At 37.4% G+C, this 25,854-nt stretch overlaps 1 pseudogene; it reads right to left on the bottom strand.

The window, feature by feature from the left end:
* Positions 1-8,337: 8,337 nt before the first annotated feature.
* LOC129622076 (olfactory receptor 4K15-like) lies at positions 8,338-15,368 on the bottom strand (annotated as a pseudogene).
* Between the last annotated feature and the right edge of the window lie 10,486 nt (positions 15,369-25,854).

The raw sequence follows: 25,854 nt of genomic DNA, 5'->3' as shown, positions 1-25,854 counted from the left end.
TGGAGAAGACCCTTGAGAGTCCCTTGGACTGCAGGGAGATCAAACCAGCCAGTCCTAAAGTAAATCAGTCTCCTGAATATTCATTGGAAGGATTGATGCTGAAGCTGAAGTTCCAATACTTTGGCCACCTGATGTGAAGAAATGACTAATTGAAAAAGACCCTGATGCTGGAAAAGATTGAAGACAGGAGGAGAAGTGGATGACAGAGGATGAGATGGTTGGAAGGCAACACTAACTCTATGGGCATGAGTTTGAGCATTCTCTGGGAGCTAGTGATGGACAGGGAATCCTGGCATGCTGCAGTCCATGTGGTCGCAGAGTCAGCCATGACAGAGTGACTGAACTGAACTGACCATTTTATAATATTTAGACTAGACCATTGGTTATGAGGTTACATTCAATTATCTTGTTAAATCTCTAGATAATGATTTGTTTGTCAGCCAAATTGAAGTCCCAGGAAATATTTGGACAGTTTTGGAAAGCAGTGATTATAGATTTAGTGTTTACTGAAAGTGTGGCCTTACGCATCAGACTGCCTGTATTCAATTAATCAACTGAATTTTATTAATTCAATGAATTAATTAATGTAGAACTAATATATGCAAACTTTTCAGAAAATTATGAAATATCTAACTCTCTTTTTATTTAAGTGCTGAATATGAATAATTACATTTATCTTTCTTTCTGAAAGACAAAAATATGTATGAGGGAGTATTTATGTCCCAGAAATAAAAACAGAGTGTGAGAAGTGGAGTAGAAGGAAAACAGAACAGATACTATAATAAAGATTGACAGTAGGAAGGAAAACAAAAAGGAGAGCCTCATAAACAGTATATTTTATGAGTTTGAAATACACTTTCTTGTTTTTCTCAAGTCCAGTGGACTCAAATCATTCTCCAATTGACTTAGGACAGGGGAATTTATGTATGTGTAGGTATTTCACAGTTTTTGAAACTGTGACTTAATTCATCAATGAATATTCCTCAAACATCAGAATGTGTTGATCTGATCACGGCCTAGATGTTATTATTAATATACAACAACTATTCTTTCCAAATTGCTGCTGACTATTTTCTATAGTAACTCATCTTATCTAACTCTACTGTGTCTCAAAACATGGGTTTCAAATATGTGTTAGTGTGCATGGTCTGTGTAAATTATAAAACTTATTTAATTTATAGCTGGCTTTGACAACTAGAAGACTGAGCCAGGTTCACTGTGAAGCTATGAAAGGACCCTATGTCCTGAGTGTTTGTGATCCACAATTCTTTCAGGATTATGCAATCAGTTTGTAATTTTATATTTTTCCTCTTCACAATTATTTCATTGCTTTGATTTATACTTTTAGTGGATTCTATTAGCTACATTAAATCACAGCAGGATCCTCTATGACCCACCTCCTAGAATATTGGAAATAAAAGCAAAAATAAACAAATGGGACCTAATTAAAATTAAAAGCTTCTGCACAACAAAAAAAACTATAATCAAGGTGAAAGAGAGCCTTCAGAATGGGAGAAAATAATAGCAAATGAAGCAACTGACAAACAACTAATCTGGAGAATATACAAGCAACTCCTGAAACTCAATTCCAGAAAAATAAATGACCCAATCAAAAATGCGCCAAAGAACTAAATAGACATTTCTCCAAAGAAGTCATACAGATGGCTAACAAACACATGAAAAGATGCTCAACATCACTAATTATCAGAGAAATGCAAATCAAAACCACAATGAGGTACCATTTCACGCCACTCAGAATGGCTGCGATCCAAAAGTCTACAAGCAATAAATGCTGAAGAGGGTGTGGAGAAAAGGGAACCCTCTTACACTGTTGGTGGGAATGCAAACTAGTACAGCCACTATGGAGAACAGTGTGGAGATTCCTTAAAAAACTGGAAAGAGAACTGCCTTATGACCCAGCAATCCCACTGCTGGGCATACACACTGAGGAAACCAGAAGGGAAAGAGACACATGTACCCCAATGTTCATCATAGCACTGTTTATAATATCCAGGACATGGAAGCAACCTAGATGTCCATCAGCAGATGAATGGATAAGAAAGCTTTGGTACATATAAACAATGGAGTATTACTCAGCCATTAAAAAGAATACATTTGAATCAGTTCCAATGAGGTGGATGAAACTGGAGCCTATCATACAGAGTGAAGTAAGCCAGAAAGAAAAACACCAATACAGTATATTAATGCATATATATGGAATTTAGAAAGATGGTAACGATAACCCTGTATGCGAGATAGCAAAAGAGACACAGATGTATAGAACAGTCTTTTGGACTCTGTGGGAGAGGGAGAGGGTGGGATGATTTGGGAGAATGGCATTGAAATATGTATAATATCATATAAGAAATGAATCGCCAGTCCAGGTTCGATGCAAGATACAGGATGCTTGGGGCTGATGCACTGGGATGACCCAGAGGGATGGTACGGGGAGGGAGGTGGGAGGTGGGGTTCAAGATGGGGAGCACATGTACACTGTGACAGATTCATTTGATGTATGGCAAAACCAATACAATATTGTAAAGTAATTAACCTCCAATTAAAATAAATAAATTTAAATTAAAAAATAAAAAAAACAAACAAAAAAATTAGGAAGTACAATATAAAGCCAGAACTCTGAAGATTTTGCCAAAAGTATTTGAAAGTAGAATGGAGAAGACTGAAGTTCTAAGCTCAAAAGTTCTGAAAGGCAATACTGAAGTACCTGAATCTGTCAGACTGAGGAGATAAAGATATATTAGAATCATAAGCCAAATGTGGAAGGGTTATATCCATGGCACAGGATCAAACCTGAAGTGTACCAAGTCTTCTAAATACTACATTGCAGATTCAAATAGGCTCAGTACTTGATCGGATTGAACGCCTTAACATTTTATGCCTCATAGAGGAAAGAGTAGATTATTTCTGAAGGAATTTATTATATCAGAGGTACATGATCTTTTATATACAGTGTATAAAAATAGAAAAAAGTAACTATGGAATATGCAAGAAGTGGGAACATGTGATTGATAATTAGAAGGAAATGAGTAGAGAAGCAGATCAAATGTGACTCAATTTGTGAAATTAGAAGAGAGCATAAAATAATTGATATAGTTAAAAGAGACATTAAGAAGTTGAAAAACTGAAAAAAAATATGCAGAGAAACAGAATATCTAAGAAAGAACCAGTTGATTTTAGAAATGAAAAATAAATGTATAATATTATGAATTTAAGAAGGCTTAAAAATGGACTGGACACAGCAGAAGAAAAAAATAAGTAGATTCAAGACAAATCAATAGATATTATCCAAAGTGAGTACAAATATATAAAAGAATAAGAAAATCAGAATATATGTGCATATATACATACACATATGAAAATAGCTGTTATTTTATTGAAGATTTATTCCTGAGATTCTCTATTGGAAATGTTACAAACTACACAGGACCATGTCATCTTTAGAAAGTAATATGGAATTGGTAGTATATCTAGATCCATGGATTTCATATAAATGGATGTAAACTTGTATAACATTTTGAGGAAGATTTCTGAAGAAAAGTTTTGTTTAATGTAGTAATGAATAATTTGCAAACCCTGAACATAATCTAGTTCTTACAGGCTATTTGAACACTTCAGTGAATTAAAGGATTGCTGATTCCAGAGCTACTTTTTGACCTACTTGTATGATGAACTGCCTAACCCATTTATGAATAGGAAGGGAAAAGCAAATTCTCCAAAGGTTGTTAATATAGACATCTTTGTGTTTAATATGTATCTTTTAAAGAAATTATATTTTTGCAAATGACTAAAACATGATATTGAGGGAACAAGTCTCTCTCCAGATTATGATTATGATTCAACTTTCTTTCTGAATATGATTAGGAATACTTAATGATTGCTTTCATAGATATGTCTACAGAAGGTAATAGAATGTTAACTAATTGATAGACTAATTTATCATTTTGTATAGATAAATATAGCAATATAAGGCACTAACTTATTAAAGAAAACTTTAGAGAAGGTCTGTGTGAAATGCTCTATAAAAGAAATGCATAGAATAATAGAAAATTTTCAGATATGGTGTCAGTGTTGAAGTAACAAAAGAAAAGTAATAATTAATGTTAAAATTCTTATTAATTTAAAGTCATTCTTGAGAACAATAAAAATAATACTTATAAAGACTGGCCAAACTTCCTAAACAAAAACTCATTTTGACAATTCTGGAATACTAAAGAATTGACACAAAACTGTCATCAAGAGATATACATGATTTCCATATGTGCATTGGGGAACTCTTCCCAGTCTTAACAGAATAGGTGTGACTAATTTAAAGAACTCACAGAAAACATTCTGATAATTTGAGATGATGAAATACCAACAGAAATCCACAGTCTGTTATCATACTCTCTTAATGGCATTTCTAATCTCTTTATTTCTGAAAGTATAAATGATTGGATTTAGTAGTGATAAGATGATCTCATAAAATACAGCAAGGAACTTGCCCACCCAAGTAGTGCTGAGTGGAAACAGATAGATGAAGATGCAAGGCCCAAAAATAACATGACCACCGTGATGTGGGTAGTGCAAGTGGAGAGAGCCTTGGATGCCCTGTGCATCAATTGATGCAGACAGTAAGCAGAATATGAGTAAAAGATCAGCAAAGAATGAAGCAGATGGAGGAGGAGCCAAGATGGCGGAGGAGTAGGACGGGGAGAACACTTTCTCCCCCACAAATTCATCAAAAGAGCATTTAAACGTGGAGTAAATTCCACAAAACAACTTCTGAATGCCGGCAGAGGACATCAGGCACCCAGAAAAGCAGCCCAACTCTTCGAAAGGAGGTAGGAAAAAATATAAAAGACAAAAAAAGAGACAAAAGAGGGAGGGACGGAGTTCCGTCCCGGGAAGGGAGTCTTAAAAAGAGAGAAGTTTCCAAACACCAGGAAACCCTCTCACTGCCGAATCTGTGCCGAGCTTTGGAAGCACAGAGGGCAACATAAAAGGGAGGGGGAAAAAAATAAACAATTAAAAATCGCGGATTGTGAGCCCTACGGTAACTCCCCCCAGCGGAGAAGCAGCGCAGATGCCTGCACACGGCATTAGCAAGCGGGGGCTGGGCAGGGAAGTGCGGCGCGGGCTGTGTCCCTTAGAGTAAGAATCGGGCCGAATGTCCTGAGCGCTATCTGAGCGAAATAATTTGGGCTAGCAAACCAGACTGTGGGATATCTACCACGCAAAAAGCCAGCCCTAACCTAAGACACCGCCAGGCCCGCGCACAGAGCAAAGGACTGAACAGAGATAGCCGGCTGCAGACCTTCCCCCTCCGGTGACAGGCAGCCAGAGCCGGAAGGGGGCAATCGCAGCCCCAGAGAGACACTATCTATAAAACTGTAAGCAGGCTTCTTTGCTAACTAAAACTTCTTGGGGGTCTGGACGGTCAACATCTGCCTGAGAAGGTGCGCCGGTTTTACACCCAGATAACCGAGTGGCGGGGAGGCGATAAGTCGCAGCATTGGCGCCCGCCAAACACCTCATCACCTGAGCTGCTCGACCTGGGAAGAACACAAAACGCAGGCCCAACCGAGTCTGCGCCTCTGAGGACTACCCGAGTGCCTGAACCTGAGCGGCTTGGACCTGGGAGCTCAGCCCAGGGCCGGCCTCTGATTGTTCCCGGCGGAACAACCTAGAGCCCGAGCAGTGTGGGCAGGGAGGCTACACGCCCCGTGAGCGGGGGCAGACCCAGTATCTGTTTGCAGCATCCCTCCCTCCCTCCCCACAGCGCGGCTGAACAAGTGAGCCTAAATTAAAAAAAAAAAAAAAAAAAAATAGTGTCCTCAACCATCCCCTTTGTGTCAGGGCGGGAACCAGACACTGAAGAGATCAGCAAACAGAAGAAGCTATAACAGAGGGAAACGCCTTGGAAGCTACAGGCCATAGATTAAAACCCTGTGGTTACTACGGATTACATAGGAAGGGGCCTATAGATCTTGAGAAATATAAGTCGGACTAAGGAACTGCCAAAAATGAACTGAACCCACAATACTCACAACAAAACCAGAGAAAGACCTAGATATATTTTTACTATTTTTACGATCAATCTTTCTTTCTTTCTTTTTTTTTTAATTAAAAAAAAATTTTTTTTAAGTCCTCTATTGTCCTTTAATTTTCACTTTTATAAATATTACTTTGCAAAAAAAAAAAAAGACCCTATTTTTTTTTTCTTCTTCAGCAAACTTCATATATATATTTTATAATTTTTTGACCGTGGTTTTTTTTTTTTTTTTCTTTTTTCTTTTTCTTCTTTTCTTTAACATTGTATTTTTGAAATTCCAAGCTCTACTCTAGATTTTTAATTTTAGCCTTTTGATATATGTTATCAATTTTGTACCTATAGTTTTTTTCATAATTGCTGTGACTTTTTTTTTCCTCTGTTTCTTTCTCTTCTTCTTTTATATAACATCGTATATCTGCAATTCCAAACTCTACTCAAGATTTTTAATTTATGCTTTTTGGTATTTGATATCAATTTTGTACCTGTATTTTCTTTATAATTTTTGCGACATTGTTTTTGTTGGTTTGTTTGTTTTCTCTCTTTATTTTTCTTCTTCTTCTTTTTTTTTTTTTTAACGTTGTATTTTTGAAATTCCAAACTCTACTCTAGATTTTTAATTTTTGCTGTTTGGTATTAGTTATCAATTTTGTACCTGTAGTTTCTTTATTACTTTCACGACCTTGTTTGTTTTTCTTTGTTCGTTTTTTCTCTCTTTCTTTTCCTTCTCCTTTTCATTAACATCGCATTTTTGAAATTCCAAACTCTACTCTAGATTTCTAATTTTTGTTTTTATGTATTTGTTACCAATTTTGTACCTTTAAGAACCCAATCTTCAGGACCCATTTTTCACTAGTGTACGAGATTACTGGCTTGACTGCTCTCTCTCCCTTTGGACTCTCCATTTTCTCCACCAGGTCACCTGTATCTCCTCCCTAACCCCTCTCTACTCTACCCAACTCTGTGAATTTCTGTGTGTTCCAGACAGTGGAGAACACTTAAGGAACAGATTACTGGCTGGATCTGTCTCCCTCCTTTTCATTTCCCCCTTTTATCCTTCTGGCCACCTCTGTCTCCTGCCTCCTTCTTCTCTTCCCTGTATAACTCCGTGAACATCTGTGAGCGGTCCAGTTGTGGAGTGCACATAAGGAAGTGACTACTGGCTAGCCCACTCTCTCCACTATTGATTCCACCTCATCTCATTTGGGTCACCTCTAACTCCCTCCTCCCTCTTCTCTTCTCCATGTAACGCTGTGAACCTCTCTGAGTGACCCTCACAGTAGAGAAACTTTTCATCCTTAACGTAGAGGTTTTATCAGTGGTGCTGTATAGAAGGAGAAGTTTTGAAACTACTGTAAAATTAAGACCGATAACTGGAAGTAGGAGGCTTAAGTCCAATCCCTGACTCAGGGGAACTCCTGACTCCAAGGAACATTAATTGACAGGAGCTCATCAAACGCCTCCATACTGACACTGAAACCAAGCACCACACAAGGGCCAACAAGTTCCAGGGAAAGACATAACAAGCAAATTCTCCAGCAACAAAGGAACACAGCCCTGAGCTTCAAGATACAGGCTGCCCAAAGTCACCCCAAAACCATAGACATCTCATAACTCATTACTGGACATTTCATTACACTCCAGAGAGAAGAAATACAGCTCCATCCACCAGAACATCGACACAAGCTTCCCTAACCAGGAAACCTTGACAAGCCACCTGTACAAACCCACACACAGCGAGGAAACGACACAATAAAGAGAACTCCACAAACTGCCAGAATACAGAAAGGACACCCCAAACTCAGCAATTTAAACAAGATGAAGAGACAGAGGAATAGCCAGCAGATAAAGGAACAGGATAAATGCCCACCAAACCAAACAAAAGAGGAAGAGATAGGGAATCTACCTGATAAAGAATTCCGAATAATGATAGTGAAATTGATCCAAAATCTTGAAATTAAAATGGAATCACAGATAAATAGCCTGGAGGCAAGGATTGAGAAGATGCAAGAAAGGTTTAACAAGGACTTAGAAGAAATAAAAAAGAGTCAATATATAATGAATAATGCAATAAGTGAAATTAAAAACACTCTGGAGGCAACAAATAGTAGAATAACAGATGCAGAAGATAGGATTAGTGAATTAGAAGATAGAATGGTAGAAATAAATGAATCAGAGAGGATAAAAGAAAAACGAATTAAAAGAAATGAGGACAATCTCAGAGACCTCCAGGACAATATTAAACGCTACAACATTCGAATCATAGGGGTCCCAGAAGAAGAAGACAAAAAGAAAGACCATGAGAAAATACTTGAGGAGATAATAGTTGAAAACTTCCCTAAAATGGGGAAGGAAATAATCACCCAAGTCCAAGAAACCCAGAGAGTCCCAAACAGGATAAACCCAAGGCGAAACACCCCAAGACACATAGTAATCAAATTAACAAAGATCAAACACAAAGAACAAATATTAAAAGCAGCAAGGGAAAAACAACAAATAACACACAAGGGAATTCCCATAAGGATAACAGCTGATCTTTCAATAGAAACTCTTCAGGCCAGGAGGGAATGGCAAGACATACTTAAAATGATGAAAGAAAATAACCTACAGCCCAGATTATTGTACCCAGCAAGGATCTCATTCAAGTATGAAGGAGAAATCAAAAGCTTTTCAGACAAGCAAAAGCTGAGAGAATTCTGCACCACCAAACCAGCTCTCCAACAAATACTAAAGGATATTCTCTAGACAGGAAACACAAAAATTGTGTATAAATTTGAACCCAAAACAATAAAGTAAATGGCAACGGGGTCATACTTATCAGTAATTACCTTAAACGTAAATGGGTTGAATGCCCCAACCAAAAGACAAAGACTGGCTGAATGGATACAAAAACAAGACCCCTGCATATGTTGTCTACAAGAGACCCACCTCAAAACAGGGGACACATACAGACTGAAAGTGAAGGGCTGGAAAAAGATTTTCCATGCGAATAGGGACCAAAAGAAAGCAGGAGTAGCAATACTCATATCAGATAAAATAGACTTTAAAACAAAGGCTGTGAAAAGAGACAAAGATGGTCACTACATAGTGATCAAAGGATCAATCCAAGAAGAAGATATAACAATTATAAATATATATGCACCCAACACGGGAGCACCGCAGTATGTAAGACAAATGCTAACAAGTATGAAAGAAGAAATTAACAATAACACAATAATAGTGGGAGACTTTAATACCCCACTCACACCTATGGATAGATCAACTAAACAGAAAATTAACAAGGAAACACAAACTTTAAATGATACAATAGACCAGTTAGACCTAATTGATATCTATAGGACATTTCATCCCAAAACAATGAATTTCACCTTCTTCTCAAGCGCACATGGAACCTTCTCCAGGATAGATCACATCCTGGGCCATAAAGCTAGCCTTGGTAAATTCAAAAAAATAGAAATCATTCCAAGCATCTTTTCTGACCACAATGCAGTAAGATTAGATCTCAATTACAGGAGAAAAACTATTAAAAAATCCAACATATGGAGGCTGAACAACACGCTGCTGAATAACCAACAAATCACAGAAGAAATCAAAAAAGAAATCAAAATTTGCATAGAAACGAATGAAAATGAAAACACAACAACCCAAAACCTGTGGGACACGGTAAAAGCAGTCCTAAGGGGAAAGTTCATAGCAATACAGGCACACCTCAAGAAACAAGAAAAAAGTCAAATAAATAACCTAACTCTACACCTAAAGCAACTAGAAAAGGAAGAAATGAAGAACCCCAGGGTTAGTACAAGGAAAGAAATCTTAAAAATTAGAGCAGAAATAAATGCAAAAGAAACAAAAGAGACCATAGCAAAAATCAACAAAACCAAAAGCTGGTTCTTTGAAAGGATAAATAAAATTGACAAACCATTAGCCAGACTCATCAAGAAACAAAGGGAGAAAAATCAAATCAATAAAATTAGAAATGAAAATGGAGAGATCACAACAGACAACACAGAAATACAAAGGATCATAAGAGACTACTATCAACAATTATATGCCAATAAAATGGACAACGAGGAAGAAATGGACAAATTCTTAGAAAAGTACAACTTTCCAAAACTCGATCAGGAAGAAATAGAAAATCTTAACAGACCCATCACAAGCACGGAAATTGAAACTGTAATAAAAAATCTTCCAGCAAACAAAAGCCCAGGTCCAGACGGCTTCACAGCTGAATTCTACCAAAAATTTAGAGAAGAGCTAACACCTATCCTGCTCAAACTCTTCCAGAAAATTGCAGAGGATGGTAAACTTCCAAACTCATTCTATGAGGCCACCATCACCCTAATACCAAAACCTGACAAAGATCCCACAAAAAAAGAAAACTACAGGCCAATATCACTGATGAACATAGATGCAAAAATCCTTAACAAAATTCTAGCAATCAGAATCCAACAACACATTAAAAAGATCATACACCATGACCAAGTGGGCTTTATCCCAGGGATGCAAGGATTCTTCAATATCCGCAAATCAATCAATGTAATACACCACATTAACAAATTGAACAATAAAAACCATATGATTATCTCAATAGATGCAGAGAAAGCCTTTGACAAAATTCAACATCCATTTATGATAAAAACTCTCCAGAAAGCAGGAATAGAAGGAACATACCTCAACATAATCAAAGCTATATATGACAAACCCACAGCAAACATTATCCTCAATGGTGAAAAATTGAAAGCATTTCCTCTAAAGTCAGGAACAAGACAAGGGTGCCCACTTTCACCATTACTATTCAACATAGTTTTGGAAGTTTTGGCCACAGCAATCAGAACAGAAAAAGAAATAAAAGGAATCCAAATTGGAAAAGAAGAAGTAAAGCTCTCACTGTTTGCAGATGACATGATCCTCTACATAGAAAACCCTAAAGACTCAACCAGAAAATTACTAGAACTAATCAATGACTATAGTAAAGTTGCAGGATATCAAATCAACACCCAGAAATCCCTTGCATTCCTATACACTAATAATGAGAAAACAGAAAGAGAAATTAAGGAAACAATTCCATTCACCATTGCAACGGAAAGAATAAAATACTTAGGAATATATCTACCTAAAGAATCTAAAGACCTATATATAGAAAACTATAAAACACTGGTGAAAGAAATCAAAGAGGACACTAACAGATGGAAAAATATACCATGTTCATGGATTGGAAGAATCAATGTAGTGAAAATGAGTATACTACCCAAAGCAATCTATAGATTCAATGCAATCCCTATCAAGCAACCAACAGCATTCTTCACAGAGCTAGAACAAATAATTTCACAATTTGTATGGAAAAACAAAAAACCTCGAATAGCCAAAGCGATCTTGAGAAAGAAGAATGGAACTGGAGGAATCAACCTACCTGACTTCAGGCTCTACTACAAAGCCACAGTTATCAAGACAGTATGGTACTGGCACAAAGACAGAAATATAGATCAATGGAACAAAATAGAAAGCCCAGAGATAAATCCACGCACATATGGACACCTTATCTTCAACAAAGGAGGCAAGAATATACAATGGATTAAAGACAATCTCTTTAACAAGTGGTGCTGGGAAATCTGGTCAACCACTTGTAAAAGAATGAAACTAGAACACTTTCTAACACCATACACAAAAATAAACTCAAAATGGATTAAAGATCTCAACGTAAGACCAGAAACTATAAAACTCCTAGAGGAGAACATAGGCAAAACACTCTCTGACATACATCACAGCAGGATCCTCTATGACCCACCTCCCAGAATATTGGAAATAAAAGCAAAAATAAACAAATGGGACCTAATTAACCTTAAAAGCTTCTGCACATCAAAGGAAACTATTAGCAAGGTGAAAAGACAGCCTTCAGAATGGGAGAAGATAATAGCAAATGAAGCAACTGACAAACAACTAATCTCGAGAATATACAAGCAACTCCTACAGCTCAACTCCAGAAAAATAAATGACCCAATCAAAAAATGGGCCAAAGAACTAAATAGACATTTCTCCAAAGAAGACATTCAGATGGCTAACAAACACATGAAAAGATGCTCAACATCACTCATTATCAGAGAAATGCAAATCAAAACCACTATGAGGTACCATTTCACACCAGTCAGAATGGCTGCAATCCAAAAGTCTACAAGTAATAAATGCTGGAGAGGGTGTGGAGAAAAGGGAACCCTCTTACACTGTTGGTGGGAATGCAAACTAGTACAGCCACTATGGAGAACAGTGTGGAGATTCCTTAAAAAACTGGAAATAGACATGCCTTATGATCCAGCAATCCCACTGCTGGGCATACACACTGAGAAAACCAGAAGGGAAAGAGACACGAGTACCCCAATGTTCATCGCAGCACTGTTTATAATAGCCAGGACATGGAAGCAACCTAGATGTCCATCAGCAGATGAATGGATAAGCAAGCTGTGGTACATATACACAATGGAGTATTATTCAGCCATTAAAAAGAATACATTTGAATCAGTTCTAATGAGGTGGATGAAACTGGAGCCTATTATACAGAGTGAAGTAAGCCAGAAAGAAAAACACCAATACAGTATACTAACGCATATATATGGAATTTAGAAAGATGGTAACAATAACCCTGTGTACGAGACAGCAAAAGAGACACTGATGTATAGAACAGTCTTATGGACTCTGTGGGAGAGGGAGAGGGTGGGAAGATTTGGGAGAATGGCATTGAAACATGTAAAATATCATGTATGAAATGAGTTGCCAGTCCAGGTTCGATGCATGATACTGGATGCTTGGGGCTGGTGCACTGGGACGACCCAGAGGGATGGAATGGGGAGGGAGGAGGGAAGAGGGTTCAGGATGGGGAACACATGTATACCTGTGGTGGATTCATTTTGATATTTGGCAAATCTAATACAGTTATGTAAAGTTTAAAAATAAAATAAAATTTAAAAAAAAAAAAAAAAAAAAAAGAATGAAGCAGATGGTGGCCAAGTACCCCACTGTCAGCATTTATCAACATTTCAAGAATATCAGTGCCCATGCAAGCTAGCTTGATCACCAAATATCACAGAAAAAACTATCCAATTCTCTGGGTCCACAGAAAGGCAACTGTATAATTATAGCTAGTTGGTTTATTGAATGCACAAAGCCAATGATCCATGGTGTCATCACTAGCTGAATGCACATTTGTGTGTTCATGATGCTAGAGTAATGGAGTGGGTTGCAGATGGCCACATAACAGTCATAGGCCATAGACACAAGCAGCACCCCCTACAAAAAAAAAAGAGGAACAAAAACAATCTGACACATGCATGCTCTAAAGGAGATGGTCTTGTTTGCTTTGAGAAAGTTTGAGGTCAGTTTAGGAGTAGTTACTGTTGAAAGCCATAGATCAATGAAAAAAAGATTGGCTAACAGGAAGTACATTGAGGAATGGAAATGAAGGTCAGCAGTAATTAGGAAAACAAAGAAGACGTTGCCCAAAATGGTGATTAAATAAAGTGAAGAAAATGTCACTAGGAGGAAGGCCTAGAGTTGTCATGAGTTACACAGCCCGAGCAAAATAAATTTAGGCACCACAAATTGGTTATTTCTTCCATTTATTCAGTTTATTCTAATTTTATCCGAAGAAAAGACATAAAAATATTTTTTCTCAATCAAGCAAGTTTCTTATTTATTGGTGATGGAAGCTTATCCTTACATAATCACTTTGGAAAAAAATTTGTGCTTTTCTTATGAAGCTCAATACTCACACATCCTATGGTCCAGCAATTTCAGTCCTATGTGTATGCTCAAGATAAATTCTAACAACTGTACATATAGAGATATTTATAATTATGCATATAAACAGGACAATGAAATATTATTCAGAATCATAACATATAAGATACAACTATATAAAATGACAGATATATAGCTTTTTGAGACACCATAATGAAGAAAAAAGTGGTTAGCCTAATTTTTGTAAAGTAAACAGCAATATAAAAATGCTGTATTTTGTAGGAAATTCTATATATAACTATCTATTAAAAATGATATAAGTAACTCCAACTGTGGGAGGCTAAGGATCAGGAAGAGTGTGCACACATTATCAGCTGTATGATATTATTAACTGTTTAGGTCATATACTAGTCATGTTTTTATAGGTATAGTTTTATTATTGAATAAACAAGCATAAAAATTCAAAATGACCATTGAAAAAGATGTTGAATATACTATGAATCAAGAATTATGATCAATTCAATGCTGTGGACCTGAGGTTTAGTCTGGGTTTACCCTCCCTGTTGTCTGTAATTGAAGCTATTGATGAGACTGTTTTTGTTTAAATCCACAGAATTATCAGGTACCAAGGATAAAAATAGAATTAGAAAGCTATAGATGTAGGAGGGGCTTTTAATTTTTTCCAGTGTGGTAAACAGAAATTTATTGAATATTTTCTTACTATGAACTGTGATCACTTTTGCGCACTTCAGTGAAAAAGAAATAGATTGTAGGTGGTGTATGTTATATCAAAGAATAAAAGCATATGCCTGCTTTTTCACCTAATACTAGCTTAATAGGCTGTCAATGTTATTTTAGTTAAAATAGAAAGGGCAACATATTGCTGCTATATAAAACTATATTAATAATACTGTTAAAATAATTATATAAAATAAGTATGTAATTTTAAACTCTAAGAGTATAGCTGTTAAATCAAATGAGTTAGAGCAGAATTCACAAAATAATCAAAAGTTAGGAAAATTAAAAATAAGAATTGAAAAAAATTTTCATTTTATTCTTTGAACTGCTAATTTTAAGGTCATGGGAAAACTAAACCTCCCTGTTTCTTTGTATCTCCCTGTCACTCTCTCTCTGAATACCTCTCATATGATAGAAATTTCCACATTGTCTAAAATAATCTTCACAATAACCAATGAAATAAGTTACTATTCTGAGTTTGGCTCTCAGTGCAATCTGTTGGAGTTTCAGAGTGAGAAATAGCATGACTAAGTGTAATCCCAATGTTCTCTGATGCCAGGCCTTCAACTGTGTTGTCATTCTTTCTCTCCTGTTCAGTACCAAAAGTATAATTCCATTTCCAGGGTAACTATTAATTATTATAGGCTTTGAGAGATTTCTCTCCATAATCTCTGTCAGATTCTTTCCAGAGTTAAATTAATAACTATCATTTTTCTCAATATTTGGAGATTTCTATTAATTACAGTTACATATCTGTGTCCAGAACACGATTTTCCTTAACTCAAAGGAAACTGTAGACCCTGATGATTGTGGGTCTGTGACTACCTAAATATTACCTCAAAGAGGGCACCTCCATAGTTGTAAGACTCGGTAGCAGTTAATCATTTTGATGCTATAGGGAGTTCGGAAATTTCAAAATGTACCTTGGGGAAGAAACCCTTGATATTTCTGAAAGCTATGCAAAAATTCAAGACCATTCTAATTAGTGTGCATGGAAATATGGCATTAAAAGACTGTCTTAAATATGACAGAGAAAGAGAAACAAGGGATAAGAAGTTTACAAAGTGTAGTGTAGAGAGTATCTTCTTACAGGAGAGAAACCATTGGGTCACAAAGAGTCAGACACAAGTGAGCATACATGTACGCAAAGACAATAGTATCAGATCAGATCAGATCAGTCGCTCAGTCGTGTCCAACTCTTTGCGACCCCATGAATCACAGCACGCCAGGCCCCCCTGTCCATCACCAACTCCCGGAGTTCACTCAGACTCACGTCCATCGAGTCAGTGATGCCATCCAGCCATCTCATCCTCTGTCGTCCCCTTCTCCTCCTGCCCCCAATCCCTCCCAGCATCACAGTCTTTTCCAATGAGTGAACTCTTCGCATGAGGTGGCCAAAGTACTGGAGTTTCAGCTTTAGCATCATTCCTTCCAAAGAAATCCCAGGGCTGATCTCCTTCAGAATGGACTGGTTGGGATCTCCTTGCAGTCCAAGGCACTCTCAAGAGTCTTCTCCAACACCACAGTTCAGAAGCATCAATTCTTTGGTGCTCAGCTTTCTTCACAGTCCAACTCTCACATCCATACATGACCACAGGAAAAACCATAGCCTTGACTAGATGAACCTTTGTTGGCAAAGTAATGTCTCTGCTTTTGAATATGCTATCTAGGTTGGTCATAACTTTCCTTCCAAGGAGTAAGCGTCTTTTAATTTCATTTCTGCAGTCAGCATCTGCAGTGATTTTGGAGCACAGAAAAATGAAGTCTGACACTCTTTCCACTGTTTCCCCATCTATTTCCCATGAAGTGGTGGGACCGGATGCCATGATCTTCGTTTTCTGAATGTTGAGCTTTAAGCCAACTTTTTCACTCTCCACTTTCACTTTCATCAAGAGGATTTTGAGTTCCTCTTCACTTTCTGCCATAAGGGTGGTGTCATCTGCATATCTGAGGTTATTGATATTTCTCCCGGCAATCTTGATTCCAGCTTGTGTTTCTTCCAGTCCAGCGTTTCTCATGATGTTCTCTGCATATAAGTTAAATAAGCAGGGTGACAATATACAGCCTTGACGAACTCCTTTTCCTATTTGGAACCAGTCTGTTGTTCCATGTCCAGTTCTAACTGCTGCTTCCTGGCCTGCATACAGATTTCTCAAGAGGCAGATCAGGTGGTCTGGTATTCCCATCTCTTTCAGAATTTTCCACAGTTGATTGTGATCCACACAGTCAAAGGCTTTGGCATAGTCAATAAAGCAGAAATAGATGTTTTTCTGAAACTCTCTTGCTTTTTCCATGATCCAGCGGATGTTGGCAATTTGATCTCTGGTTCCTCTGCCTTTTTTAAAACCAGCTTGAACATCAGGAAGTTCGGTTCACATATTGCTGAAGCCTGGCTTGGAGAATTTTGAGCATTACTTTACTAGCATGTGAGAAGAGTGCAATTGTGCGGTACTTTGAGCATTCTTTGGCATTGCCTTTCTTAGGGATTGGAAAGAAAACTGACCTTTCCACTCCTGTGTCCACTGCTGAGTTTTCAAAATTTGCTGGCATATTGAGTGCAGCACTTTCACAGCATCATCTTTCAGGATTTGGAATAGCTCAACTGGAATTCCATCACCTCCACTGGCTTTGTTTGTAGTGATGCTTTCTAAGGCCCACTTGACTTCACATTCCAGGATGTCTGGCTCTAGGTCAGTGATCACACCATCGTGATTATCTGGGTCGTGAAGCTCTTTTTTGTACAGTTCTTCTGTGTATTCTTGCCATCTCTTCTTAATATCTTCTGCTTCTGTTAAGTCCATACTATTTCTGTCCTTTATCGAGCTCATCTTTGCATGAAATGTTCCTTTGGTATCTCTGATTTTCTTGAAGAGATCCCTAGTCTTTCCCATTCTGTTGTTTTCCTCTATTTCTTTGCATTGATTGCTGAAGAAAGCTTTCTTATCTCTTCTTGCTATTCTTTGGAACTCTGCATTCAGATGTTTATATCTTTCATTTTTTCCTTTGCTTTTCCCTTCTCTTCTTTTCACAGCTATTTGTAAGGCCTCCCCAGACAGCCATTATGCTTTTTTGCATTTCTTTTCTATGGGAATGGTCTTGATCACTGTCTCCTGTACAATGTCACGAACCTCATTCCATAGTTCATCAGGCACTCTATCTATCAGATCTAGGCCCTTAAATCTATTTCTCACTTCCACTGTATAATCATAAGGGATTTAATTTAGGTCATACCTGAATGGTCTAGTGGTTTTCCCTACTTTCTTCAATTTAAGTCTGAATTTGGCAATAAGGAGTTCATGGTCTGAGCCACAGTCAGCTTCTGGTCTTGTTTTTGCTGACTGTATAGAGCTTCTCCATCTTTGGCTGCAAAGAATATAATCAATCTGATTTCGGTGTTGACCGTCTGGTGATGTCCATGTATAGAGTCTTCTCTTGTGTTGTTGGAAGAGGGTGTTTGTTATGACTAGTGCATTTTCTTGGTAAAACTCTATTAGTCTTTGCCCTGCTTCATTTCGTATTCCAAGGCCAAATTTGCCTGTTACTCCAGGTGTTTCTTGACTTCCTACTTTTGCATTCCAGTTCCCTCTAATGAAAAGAACATCTTTTTTTGGGTGTTAGTTCTAAAAGGTCTTGTAGGTCTTCATAGAACCGTTCAACTTCAGCTTCTTCAGCGTTACTGGTTGGGGAATAGACTTGGATTACTGTGATATTGAATGGTTTACCTTGGAAACGAACAGAGATCATTCTGTCGTTTTTGAGATTGTATCCAAGTATTGCATTTCAGACTCTTTTGTTGACCATGATGGCCAGTCCATTTCTTCTGAGGGATTCCTGCCCACAGTAGTAGATATAATGGTCATCTGAGTTAAATTCACCCATTCCAGTCCATTTAAGTTCGCTTATTCCTAGAATGTCGACATTCACTCTTGCCATCTCTTGTTTGACCACTTCTAATTTGCTTTGAATCATGGATCTGACATTCCAGGTTCCTATGCAATATTGCTCTTTACAGCATCGGACCTTGCTTCTATCACCAGTCACATCCACAGCTGGGTATTGTTTTTGCTTTGGCGCCATCCCTTCATTCTTTCTGGAGTTATTTCTCCCCTGATCTCCAGTAGCATATTGGGCACCTACTGACCTGGGGAGTTTCTCTTTCAGTATCCTATCATTTTGCCTTTTCATACTGTTCATGGGGTTCTCAAGGCAAGAATACTGAAGTGGTTTGCCATTCCCTTCTCCAGTGGATCACATTCTGTCAAATCTTTCCCCATGACCCGCCCATCTTGGGTTGCCCCACGGGCATGGCTTAGTTTCATTGAGTTAGACAAGGCTGTGGTCTTAGTGTGATTAGATTGACTAGTTTTCTGTGCGTATGGTTTCAGTGTGTTTGCCCTCTGATGCCCTCTTGCAACACCTACCATCTTATTTGGGTTTCTCTTACCTTGGGCATGGGGTATCTCTTCACGGCTTCTCCAGCAAAGCACAGCCATTGCTCCTTACCTTGGACGAGGGGTATCTCCTCACCGCTGCCCTTCCTGACCTTCAGTGTGGGATAGCTCCTCTAGGCCCTCCTGTGCCCACGCAGCCATGGCTCCGGGTAACTCCTCTTGTCACCGCCCCTGGCCTTGGGCATGGGGTAGCTCCTCCCAGCCGTTGCCCATATTCTTCAAAATATTGTAAGGGAGGCTTACCTTTTATTTCATTTATACAATATTATATGATTTAGTTAAGGACAAGAGTCCAGCACTTTAGTGATCTGAGAAGGAAATATGATAATGTGTCTATCCGCCCATGGCTGTTGCATTTTTTTCATCAGAAGAATACAATTATTCACGTATTGGTGATTATGGTTTCAGTTTCTTTTCTATGCAGTTACATACTTACATGTGCACAGTTCTCTCTCTATATATATACATGTGTGGTGGAGATTTTTCCTTTGAGATATAGAGCATGGAAGAATATTTTAAATTCAATTAATTTTGGTTATTAGGGTGATGGTGGCCTCATAGAATGAGTTTGGAAGTTTACCTTCCTCTGACAAAAATGCCACAAAAAAAGAAAACTACAGGCCAATATCACTGATGAACATAGATGCAAAAATCCTTAACAAAATTCTAGCAATCAGAATCCAACAACACATTAAAAAGATCATTCACCATGACCAAGTAGGCATTATCCCAGGGATGCAAGGATTCTTCAATATCTGCAAATCAATCAATGTAATACACCACATTAACAAATTGAAACTTAAAAGCCATATGATTATCTCAATAGATGCAGAGAAAGCCTTTGACAAAATCCAACGTCCATTTATGATTAAAACAACTCTCTAGAAAGCAGGAATAGAAGGAACATACCTCAACATAATAAAAGCTATATACGACAAAGCCACAGCAAACATTATCCTCAATGGTGAAAAATTGAAAGCATTTCCCCTAAAGTCAGGAACAAGACAAGGGTGCCCACTCTCACCACTACTATTCAACATAGTTTTGGAAGTTTTAGCCACAGCAATCAGAGCAGAAAAAGGAATAAAAGGAATCCAAATTGGAAAAGAAGTAAAACTCTCACTGTTTGCAGATGACATGATCCTCTACACAGAAAACCCTAAAGACTCCACCAGAAAATTACTAGAGCCAATCAATGAAAATAGTAAAGTTGCAGAATATAAATTCAACACACAGAAATCCCTTGCATTCCTATACACGAATAATGAGAAAATAGAAAGAGAAATTAAGGAAACAATTCCATTCACCATTGCAATGAAAATAATAAAATATTTAGGAATATATCTATCTAAAGAAACAAATGACCTATATATAGAAAACTATAAAACACTGGTGAAAGAAATCAAATAGGATGCTAATAGATGGAGAAATATACCGTGTTCACGGATCAGAAGAATCAATATAGTGAAAATGAATATAATACCCAAAGCAATCTATAGATTCAATGCAATCCCTATCAAGCTACCAATGGTATTTTTCAAAGAACTAGGACAAATAATTTCACAATTTGTATGGAAATACAAAAAACCTCGATAGCCAAAGCAATCTTGAGAAAGAAGAATAGAACTGGAGAAATCAACCTGCCTGACTTCAGGTTCTACTATAAAGCCACAGTCATCAAGACAGTATGGTACTGGCACAAAGACAGAAATATAGATCAATGGAACAAAATAGAAAGCCCAGAGATAAATCCACACACCTATGGACGCCTTATCTTCAACAAAGGAGGTAAGAATATCAATGGAGAAAAGACAATCTCTTTAACAAGTCGTGCTGGGAAAACTGGTCAACCACTTGTAAAAGAATGAAACTAGAACACTTTCTAACACCATACACAAAAATAAACTCAAAATGGATTAAAGATCTAAACATAAGACCAGAAACTATAAAACTCCTAGAGGAGAACATAGACAAAACACTCTCCAACATAAATCACAGCAGGATCCTCTATGACCCACCTCCCAGAATATTGGAAATAAAAGCAAAAATAGGCAAATGGGACCTAATTAAAATTAAAAGCTTCTGCACAACAAAGGAAACTATAAGCGAGGTGAAAAGACAGCCTTCAGAATGGGAGAAAATAATAGCAAATGAAGCAACTGACAAAGAATTAATCTCAAACATGTATAAGTACTCCTGCAGCTCAATTCCAGAAAAATAAATGACCCAATTAAAAAATGGGCCAAAGAACTAAATAGACATTTCTCCAAAGAAGACATCCAGATGGCTAACAAACACATGAAAAGATGCTCAACATCACTCATTATCAGAGAAATGCAAATCAAAATCACAATGAGGTACCATTTCACGCCAGTCAGAATGGCTGCGATACAAAAGTCTACAAGCCATAAATGCTGGGGAGAGTGTGGATTAAAAGGAACCCTCTTACACTGTTGGTGGGAATGCAAACTAGTTACAGCCACTATGGAGAACAGTGTGGAGATTCCTTAAAAACCTGGAAATAGAACTGCCATATGACCCAGCAATCCCACTGCTGGGCATACACACTGAGGAAACCAGAATGAAAGAGACACATGTACCCCCAATGTTCATCGTAGCACTGTTTATAATAGCCAGGACATGGAAGCAACCTAGATGCCCATCAGCAGTCGAATGGATAAGAAAGCAGTGGTACATATACACAATGGAGTATTACTCAGCCATTAAAAAGAATACATTTGAATCAGTTCTAATGAGGTGGATGAAACTGGAGACTATTATATAGGGTGAAGTAAGCCAGAAAAAAAACCCCACCAATACAGTATACTAACGCATATATACGAAATTTAGAAAGATGGTAACAATAACCCTGTATGCGAGACAGCAGAAGAGACACAGATGTACAGAACAGTCTTTTGGACTCTGTGGGAGAGGGTGAGGGTGGGATGATTTGGGAGAATAGCACTGAAACATGTATAATATCATATGTGAAATGAATCGCCAGTCCAGGTTCGATGCAGGATATAGGATGCTCGGGGTTGGTGCAGTGGGATGACCCAGAGGGATGGTATGGGGAGGGAGATGGGAGGGGGGTTCAGGATGGGGAACTCGTGTACACCCGTGATGGATTCATGTTGATGTATGGCAAAACCAATACAATATTGTAAATTAAAAATATTAATTAATTAAAATAATATGCTCAAATATACTTCATTCAATGTAAATGGTTGTTTTAGAGAAATCAAGAAAATTAGAGAAAATGTATTCAACTGCACATTTTTAGTGTTTCTTTCACACTTTGGGAATGAATGGCAGTGTTTGGAAAGCAGACATGAAAAGAATGAAGTAGAAGAGTGATATTATTACACTTGACATTAACTATGTAGATAGTGTCAGTGATATCAGTCCACCACTAGTCAACTCAGCTGATGATCAGACATAGGAGGGTCTTCTGTCTCGACACACTGGAGACTGAAAAGTTAGGTGCTTGTCAGGGGATCCTGAATTCATGGGAATGAATGAATACGTGAAACACAGGAGATTTTAGTGTAATGAAAGTCTTTATGATAACTGTAATTTAGAATATATTGTCTTAGGCATTTGCCGTGTCTTCTGTGAGGGCCTAAATGCAATGACACTCGAGAAACAATGAGCACATGTTTATTTCTAATTCCATTATCTGTAAATGGAATCAGGGATCTTTGGAGATAGGGCTATTTTTGGAATAGGAAATTAAGATACAAGATAATCTGGGAGCATCTTTTAGTCCCAGAGAATAAGGGAATGTTCAAACATACATAAACTCACAAAATTTGATGTGGCTATACATCAAAGACGGAGAAGGCAATGGCACCCCACTCCAGTACTCTTGCCTGGAAAATCCCATGGATGGAGGAGCCTGGTAGGCTACAGTCCATGGGGTCGCTGAGAGTCGGACACGACTGAGCGACTTCACTTTCACTTTTCACTTTCATGTATTGGAGAAGGAAATGTCAACCCACTCCAGCGTTCTTGCCTGGAGAATCCCAGGAAAGGGGGAGCTTGGTGGGCTGCTGTCTATGGGGTCACACAGAGTCGGACATGACTGAAGTGACTTAGCATAGCATAGCATACATCAAAGAGGCTTCAGAGCCAAATGAAAATGTTCCCAATAGCAGTGTTTGATTATAATCCAGATTATAAAATAAACATCCATGATTTCATATGAATATAAATGATTGAATAAATTAGTGCATGGGGTAGCAAAGTAATCACTCATGCAGGAGAATTAGAGATAAATTGTGTAGCACACTACCCTAATCAAGGGGAACGTAGCTACTCATTCCTTAAATGTGGGCTGAGTATAGTGAGTTTTCTCAAAATACAGTGTGGATAGTACGGAAAGTAAATCTACAGTGAGGGAACCTGATATTTCAGGCAAATGATCAAGGTCAACATCAGTAGACATAAATCATGGTGATGGTATAGACACTTGATGGGAGGTGTTAAAAAAGGCAGATCACCTATGGTGTGCGTCCCCTGAACCCCTAACTTTGGTGTAATCATGAGAAAATGCCAAATACATTTCAGTGGGGTGATACCCCTCTTACTTTGCCCTTCCTCACAAAGTTGAACAGAATTATCATAAAACTCAATTCTGCTCCTAGTCTATAACCCCAAAGAATTAAAAACAAGTATTAAAATCGCATACATGACTATCTAGAACTATTCACAATGGGCAAAGGTGTTCATCCAAATGTTCATCTGCTGATGAATGGATTGACCAATGTGGTAATCCATACAAAGGAATACTATTCAGACACAGACACATATCAGATACACATTTCAATATGGATAAAAATAGTTTGGAACTAGGTCGAAGTGATGAGCCCACAATATAATAAATGCCTAAATGCCATTGGTTTGTAGCTCTCAAATGCTTGATTTTACATTATGTTAATTTATCTTGATAACATAAAATGTAACACTAAAAAGATAAACTAGTAAATATTATTTTCCACTATGAATTAAGGTTTTAGTTATCAACTTTTTTTAGCTTTTATTTTTTTTAAACATACTCGGATAATGTGTATTTTGATGTACAAGAGAATGCTACAATTCTAACACTAAGATTTTCTTCATTTCTTTCTAGGCTGAATGTTATGTAGAAATTAGTCTAAATTTTTGTAAAATGAGAATAATAGCAGTTTAACAAAAAGAATTTTAGTACAATATGTTGAAATGTAGCTCTTATAATAATGTTAAATTTTAGACGAATGGTGATATTTGATCTTCTGTGTGTACACATTGCTTTTCTGAGCAGTATTATAGAGTTAGAGATATTCAGTATGTCCAAAGTTAGTTAATGAATAAAAAAATCACAGTGCTGAATGTCAAAGTACACAAATTATTTCCCCTTAACTGAGAAGTCACAGTCTTATTTCTCATCAAGTGAGGAAGAATATGGGACTTCCATCTCACTTTTTGGTTAGATATAATAAATGAGATCATATATGTATTATTCTCAGAAAAGTGAAAAGCTTAATAGACTTCTGAACTTCTTTTTAATACATCATGGCATTGATCTAGAAAAGAAGCAGCATAGCTAGGGAATGAATTCATAAACTTTGAGATCAGAATGTTATTTCACTTGAATATTCATTTTGGCTTTAGTATTCTGACCTTTGCCAACATATTTATTTCTGTTTTTAAGATATTATCATGGCCAAAATGGGATTGGTAATTATATCAATGAGGTAAAAGCAGGGATAGGGTTTCTAGGAATATTGCATGAATATGTTTCCATTAGAATTTGAAATAATTTTTACTAATGAGTATGTTAATTAGCAACTGAACTGATGTTAATAGGCATTCCTTTTTCACTAGTATTGTTCTAAATGATATTGATCAGTAGGTATTAAAATTTTAGGAGATGCTGAGTTTCCTTGAATGTATGTTGTTGTCACAGTTTATTAATCATAGCTTCCTTTTATTCACATTTACTTTTAAAATGAAGCTTCTAATATTTTTTCTTCTCTTAATGACATGGGAATTCAAGGTAGAGATCTCATAATAAACGGCCTGGGGACTCAGGTCACTGAGTCATCAAAGGGCCAGCCAAAAGTGTTCTTAGAGCTGGAGTAGTTGTAAGGAGTACTAACCACAGAGATCAAAGAGGGAAACACTTCTTAAGAGGTTTATTTATAGTGAAAATATTGTTTTCTGGGGCCTTTTTGGGGGGACTGAGGTCAGGTAAGTGGGGACAGTATAATTTAAGTGAATAGCCTTTTAAAATTACCAGCTGCTTTCCCTCTATGGGAAAAGTATAGCAACTCTGCTACAACATTTCAAAAATTCTCCCCCCTCCACCCCACCACTTTGCCTCCCACTCTTATCTCTATTTCTGTTTTTCAATTCAACATACATTTGTTGAACCTTGTTGAACCTATACAAGTGCCAGTCTTTCCAAGGGGAAGTTTTACTTTTCAGATTGCAAGAAGCTCTTCATGTGCCTGGATTGTATCTGAATTTACAGGGAAATTTTTAGATCTGGATTATATTTCACTTAAACCAGGAAGGACCTTGGGCATTGGTTTTGATGTGAATCATCTTTGACCTGTCATTTTTTTCATGGCAATTTCTATAATGAAAATTGCTTTTTAATTCTACTGGCATTAGTTTTCAATGAGAATAATATAAAAAACCAGTGTGTTTACCAAGAAACTATTATCAATTTTCAAGGTATATGCACATGCACACCCACAGCCATCCAACCCCATGTCTTCTCTCCCAAATTCACATGATTTTGTATGGTCAGGGTTTATGACTAAGACATAGTCCCTGCTCTCAAGAAGCTCATACCCTTTGCAGAGGAGACAGAGAAACTAGTCAATTGTAAATTATACTGTCATG

The sequence above is a fragment of the Bubalus kerabau genome, chromosome 10, assembly GCF_029407905.1.
Source record: "Bubalus kerabau isolate K-KA32 ecotype Philippines breed swamp buffalo chromosome 10, PCC_UOA_SB_1v2, whole genome shotgun sequence".
NCBI lineage: Eukaryota > Metazoa > Chordata > Mammalia > Artiodactyla > Bovidae > Bubalus > Bubalus kerabau.
Note: the sequence above shows the minus strand (reverse complement) of the source record. Positions and strands in the feature narration are given on the sequence as shown.